Source organism: Pleurodeles waltl, chromosome 2_2, assembly GCF_031143425.1.
Source record: "Pleurodeles waltl isolate 20211129_DDA chromosome 2_2, aPleWal1.hap1.20221129, whole genome shotgun sequence".
NCBI classification, from domain to species: domain Eukaryota; kingdom Metazoa; phylum Chordata; class Amphibia; order Caudata; family Salamandridae; genus Pleurodeles; species Pleurodeles waltl.
In genome coordinates, this window is record NC_090439.1 from 469,892,662 (window position 1) to 469,899,883 (window position 7,222).

Genomic DNA, 7,222 nt, shown 5'->3' on the forward strand with positions numbered 1-7,222 from the left:
GTGGAACCTACGGTGGAAACGGAGTGCGAAGTGCCGGTAAGAGTTATTACCTTCGGTTTGGAAAACAAGGAGAAATCTTACACCACGATGGAATTTAAAGATATAAAACTGTAAGGCTTGACAAGACGAGTGATTTATTGAGGATCGTATTGCAGAAAATAAACGGAAAGTATTGAAGGAACTTGCCGTTACAGAGATGGGCGACATTCAAGCTGTGCTTTCCGTTCCATTCCTCGAGAGTCTGATTTAGAGAAGTGATCGGACGTATTCACGTACATTAGAGGAGTGGGCCTTGGCAAAATTTGTTTTTTTTTAAAGGCATATCAGCTGGGAATCGGAATGTTTATTTTGTGTGTTATTCACATAAAATAGGACAGAGGAAGAGCGTGAATGACATTTGAGGGGTAACAAAAACAGCGTGCGTGTCATTGGATATATAAACAGAGGAACAGTACAGTAATTTACAGGCAATTCATAGATGAATTCTGGATTAAAGGACTTATTCATTTGGAATGTGTATTTTCACTGATTGAATTCTTTTGCAAACAGTTTTTGGAAACTAAGTGGAAGGAAGTTCATTATCTGGACAATTGCATATGGTACAGCGCAATTTTCTTTGAATAATTAATTCATACATATATTTTGCATTATAAAAAATTTAATGGCCACACACCAATTTTCGCTTCAACCCCCACAAGCATTTTGGCCAGCAGGGGGAAGTCCATGTATGAAATGGACAGAATGGAAATCGTACTTTATAAATTTCTTGGAGACTATCGATGAGGAAGGGAAAATGAGTCCGGAGAGGAAAAAAAAGATTTTTTTGCATTCTGTGGGACCAGAAGGACTAAAAGTATTTGAGTCTATGACGAAAACTAACAGCAACGAGGACACAAATGTATTTGAAAATGTATTGAAAGAATTTGATAATTATTTTGCACCTAAAGTGTGTATAGGGATTTTAAGATACAAATTTTTTCAAAGGAAACAAGAGCATGGTGAGACTGTGGATGAGTATGTAGCTGCGCTTAGAGTTTTGAATAATGATTGTAAATTCGATCATTTGCAAAACCAGTTAATTAGAGACCAAGTAGTAATGCATATCCGTGACCCTGCAATTCAAGAAAGATTGTGGATAAATGGAGATACTGAGTTGGATGATATTTTAGCGATTGTTAGAAAAGCTGAGTTATCTAGTCGAAGTGCGAAAGCAGTTAAAACAGAGCATTGTGATATTAAAGAAGATACAGTAAACAAAGTAAAGTATAAAGGAATGGGCAGAACAAAGAATGAAAGTGAGAAGTATCAACAAGCAAATAAGTATAATGGTCAAAGGTGTTGCCGTTGTGATAGCACTTCACATTTAGCTTCACACAAATATTGTCCTGCATTGAAGCAGAAGTGTGCGGCGTGTGGAGTTATAGGGCATTTTGCTAGGGTGTGTAAAAAGAAAAAGAAGAATAATAATGTGAAGTACTTAGATGGACTGAGTGACAATTCAAGTGAGGATGAGAATAGGGTAAATAAAATTAAGCAGGACAGCAAGAGTATAAGTAAAGATCAAATGTTTGTATTTAATGTACAGGAAGAGACTGTCGGTAACAAGAAGAAACCAGTATGTTTAATGCACATAGGAGGGGTTGAGATTCAAGTTTATGTTGACTCAGGTTCGCCTTTTACCATCATTAATGAGGGAGTGTGGAAATCGAAGTTTATAGGAAAAATAGGTAGTAATTTACAAAAAGCAGATGTTAGTCCAGAAGGATTTTCTGGCGAGAAAAAAGAGTTATTGGGTTTCAGAGAACTTACATTTGTTTTTAAAAACAGAAAATCTGTGGGAAAGTTATATGTAGCAAAGAAGGGACCTTCAGTTTTAGGTTGGAAAGATCAGGGTGATTTGCATATCACTCTTGATCCGAATAGTCCTGAACCAGTTATGGTTGTGGACGAGGGAGAATGCATTGCAAATGAAATGTTTAAGAATTTTCCTAAAGTTTTTAGTGGAAAAATTGGTGGTTTGGAAGATTTTGAACATAGTATTGTTCTTAAAACAAATGCTAGTCCAAAGATACATAAGGTAAGGAACATTCCCATTTTAGTTAGGAGTGAAGTGGAGAGAGAATTGGATAAATTGGTAGAAGCCGAGATCATCGAACCAATTGAGTCTTCAGAATGGATTTCTCCTATAGTAGTTGCTAAACGTGCGAATGGAAAGATTCGGTTATGCATAGATTTGCGCCATCTGAACAAAAATATTGTAGTGGATAAATTTCCTCTGCCAAAAATTTCAGAGATGTTAACGTTAATCAAAGGAGCAAGATGGTTTTCCACCATAGATTTATCTGCTGCATATCACCAAATCAAATTAAGCGAAACCAGTAAGAAATATACTGCTTTTATTACTCCTGTGGGATGTTTTCAATATAAAAGATTACCGTTCGGTTTAGCTTCAGCAGCTGCTATATTCCAGAGGTTAATGCATCAGTTATTTGGGAGACATACTAATGTGAGATGTTTTCAAGACGATATTTTACTATTTGGCAAGGATAGGAAGGAACATGACGCAGTGTTGAGGGAGGTTTTAAGTATTTTGGAAAAAAAAGGTTTAACTGTGGAACATTCGAAGTGTAAGTTTGGGGTACAATCTGTAACTTATCTAGGACATGTGTTATGTGGGGACGGTGTAACCATGAAACCTAAGCTGGTGGATGCCATTATGAATTCACCGCATCCTACGTGCAAAGAGGATATTAAGTCATTTTTAGGAATGGTTGAGTTCTATGCAAAATTTGTGAAGGGATTTTCTAGCATGGTATACAATATCAGACAATTGCTGAAAAACCATGTAAAGTTTGGTTGGTCAAGAGATTGTGAAATGGAGTTTAATAATGTAAAGAGAGCAATTGCACAGGCCCCTATTTTGAGTAGCTTTGATCCTGAACGTACGAATGTAGTAACTGTAGATGCCAGCAATAAAGGTTTAGGTGGTGTGTTAACACAAATCGATACTTCTGGAAAGGAAGTTATAATTGCTTTTGCATCTCGTGCGTTATCACCGAATGAAGAAAAGTTTTCGGTGATAGAGAAGGAGACACTTGCATGTATTTGGGCACTGGAGCATTATAGACAGTTTGTGTGGGGAAAGGAATGTATATTACGTACAGATCATAAGCCATTAGTGAAATTGCTGACCACTGAAGGAATGTGTAAAGCGTCATCGGGGATTGCTAGAATGTCTATGCGTTTGCAAGATTTTATTTATGTAATTGAATATGTTCCTGGGAAAAGTAATGTGTTGGCAGATTACTTGTCCAGAATGCCTACTGAGATCGTAGAATGTGATATTGGTGAAGGAGAAGAGTTACAAGTGGCATTAATTCATGATGACGATGGCATAAGTATAAAGGAGGAAGTGTGGAAGGAGGAATATTCTAAGGATAAGGATTTACAATCAGTGTTGGAATGTGTAATGAAAGGTTGGCCCAACAAGTCTAAAATGTCCAATATGCTTAAACAGTTTTGGGAGGTGAGATGTGAACTTTCATTGGTTCATGGAACTATTTTTAGAGGTGATAGAGCTATACCACCTAAGACACTTAGAAGTACAATTTTAAAATTATGTCATGAAACTCACTGTGGCATAGTTAAAACAAAACAGAGGGTGAAGAGATGGTATTGGTGGCCTGGAATTGATGTTCAAGCTGAAAGGGTGGTAAGGGAATGTGTCATTTGTTCCAATTCAGATAAGACTTTAAATACTTTAAAACCAAATATGTGTGAACCTATTATTCCGAGTAAGCCGTGGCACACTATTGCTATAGACATCATGGGTCCCATTGGGAATCCTGGAAGGTATATTATTGCCATGATTGATATTTTTTCAAGGTGGCCAGTTGTGAAAATTGTGGACAAGGTGGACTCTTTGGAGGTTTTAACATTTATGGACAATACCTTTGTGGAGGAGGGTTTACCTGTACAGATTATTAGTGACATTGGAGTGCAATTTACGTCCACTTTGACAAAAGAGTATTTTGAAAGGATAGGAATCAAGCATAGAACTACATCTTTATACAATCCTAGTGGCAATGGAATGATCGAAAGGTTTAATAGGGTTATGAAGAATGCTATTCAGATTGCGTGTAGGAATGGGGACGATTGGTCGGTACAAATTTATAAAACGTTGTGGTCTTATAGGACATGTTATCATGAAGCCTTGGGTTTATCTCCTTTTGAGTTAATGAGAGGAAGGGTACCAATGACTAAGTGCAACCCAGAGTGGTTGTTGGAGGTTGATGAATGTAGGGTGCCTTTTGGAAGTGTGAGAGATCAAATTATGAGGAAACATATGGCTTATAAACAGACTTTTGACAAGAGTAGAGGTTCAAAAAGAGAGGTGGAAATTTGTGAAGGAAGTTGGGTTAAGGTGAAGAAACCGTGGAGAGTAAGGAAGGGTGAGAGTCAATATTCAGAACCTATTCAAGTAAGCAAAGTTTTGCGTAATGCAGTCCTTCTGAGTGATGGGAAGGTATGGAACCTTAAAAGGATTGCTGTGTTTAAGGGTCAGCCAACGAATAGAATGAATGTAAGTGATTCTCTAGATGAGATTGGGGTAGAAAAAAAAAAAAAATGAATGTAAATTTGGGAAAAGAGATGTGTTTGAGTGACAATGTTGGGAAAGATATGTATAGAAGGAATTCGGAGCAAGTTTTGGAAGAAGGAGCTCCGGAAGGTGATTTGGATTGTAATACTAGTGACGTGGAGGAGTGTGCTAAATCTATGGAAATGGGCAGTACTTCCAATGATAGTAACAATGAAGAAGCAACAAGTAATGGTAAAAGGATTGTTTCCAAACCAAAATGGTTGAATGATTATATTGTGTAATAATATAATTATGTTCTTTTTACTGTGTGTTTTTTTTGTTTCTTTTGTTTAAAGGAAGGAGATGTGTTATGTTGATATGTTATATAGTTATTTAGCGCTAGAGTTTCATTAGCGCGTGGCTAGGTATTTAGAATTGTATTAGCTCGTGGGTAATTGCGTGGAGGAATTCTAATTCGAGGTGGTTGGAGATCGGGAGTTGGGAGGCAGAGAGAGACGCTGCGAGAGACACACGCTTTTACCACGATCGCTTGTTAAGCCTTATTGTTTTTACAACTTGTAATAAAGAAGATTTACACCCCAGAATAGCCTCTAGTACGGGTGGATGAACCAGTCAAATGCCTCGAGTGTGGCTAAGTAGAGTTGCTGATGCTTTATGGAGAGATAATTACTGGCGGCTGGTGGTGTGGCTCGAGGAACATGTGGAGAGCTGGCGCAGACTACGGCTTTCCCTGACTGGCAGGCTTGCCATTGCTAAAATGTTAGTCCTCACCAAATTTCTTAACGTTTTCATTAACTTACAAAAATCCCTGTCACTCACTTTCCGACACAGGCTTCATTAGGCCTTGGTGTCCCTCGTTTGAAGGGGCAGGTAGCCCCTGGGAGATACTCATGCTCCCCTTCAGGGGGCTTTGGGGTCCTGCATATGAACCTATATTATTACTGTGCTCAAGCGCAATTTGCCAACACTGCCTTTTCCCCACGCTGTTTAGACGGCGCTGGAGCACAATAGTGTCTGGCCATGTCCACTTCAGATGGCACTTTTCCTCCCCCCCAGGAATCCGCACACACAGATACTGTGGCTTGCTCGGTGTGGGTGCGAAGTGAAATCTGGAGTGCGCTCAGCTGGAGCATTGTATGCCTCTTCGGTGCCACTGCTCGGCCACTCTGGCTATCCTGTCATGGGGGATGATAGTGCAAAGGCCAGACTGCGGACCCGGGGACTGACTTCAAAGGGCTCACCTTATCCGGATGGCTCTTTTTTAACACCGCAGGAGGCCCTGGGTGGTCCCAGTGTAACCCTTCTGAACACCTTCCCATACTATCAGACCCACTCCTTTCCGGATGCCCCGCCTGCGCGTTGGAGGAGATGCTTACCGCCCCCTCTCCATGCCTAGTGAACACATGTTTGTACGCGGGTATGTGAGATACTTTACTGATCCGAGTGCCTAAGGGCTGCAACACATAGGATGGAAACCTTGAATCACCATTGACAGATGAATAGTGGAAATACTGCTGCAAACAGTCATGTAGCCTTCTCCCAACTATGGGTTGCAATTAGTACATTTTAAGTACTACCACAGGCTTTATACCCCAGAATCCTAGTACAGAAGGGGCCCCAGAGAGGATGATCAATGCTTGCGCTGTGCGACCCCTTGCACCAGCTTTCTGCACCTTGCCTGGGGCTGTCCTGACGTACAGCGCTATTGGCGAGAGGTGCTCGCGGCACTGGATGATATGCTTGAATGTGCGTTGGAGTGTTCTGCTCCGGTTGTGCTGCTGGGCTATATGAGGAGCGTGACGGCTGAGGGCTGTAGGCTGGTGGCAATTATTCTATTGTTAGCTAAACATCACATGGCCATGTGCTCGTGACGTCGCAGAGTACCACACGCTTCCGACTGGCTTAACGACCCGCCATATTGTCAGGAACAGTTGATGGCCTACAAGGAATTGATGCCAAAGCTTGTCTGCCCGAGGGACATTTGGGGCCCATTTGAGTTGTATCTTGTTGCTGTCCCACCACAGGGTTACTCCGACATGGCAGGGGTGGTGATGGTCCCCTGGGTCTGGTGTTGTGGAGGTTTCTGGGTATTGGGAGTGCCTGCAGGCGTTTCTGGCAGTGTGTGTGATCGCCATGTGGCGGGTCATGCATGACATGCTTACAGGACACCAATTTTCCCACATAGCTGCCTGTGTTGTTTTTTCCTTCCCTCCCCCCCATTTTCAGGTCGAGTATAGCAGTGTGCAAGCGCTGCTTTTCTGACATGTTGGCATGTATCTGGGCTTTTAACTACGCCCACCACACGGCCATCACTATCACTTGTTTATGTGCTTGCCTTTCAAAAATCCTTTGTTATCATTGGTAAATGCTTTATGTTTGTCCCTCCTTGGAGCGGTTTTGTTACCGCCTTGGCCATAGGCCCTCTTACATGGATAATTGCATGATTGATGATATGATTGACTGTAAGTGAACTTCTTTTTCCTTTTGTGTCTCTCCTCGCGCTCACGCTCATGGTGGCTGTGGCACTTTGAACTGACTCACTTATGTCAACTGTTTTACTTTCTATTTTCATTTGTGTGGCAAGAAAAGTCCAGTTAGGAATTTACAATGCTAATAGTTCTA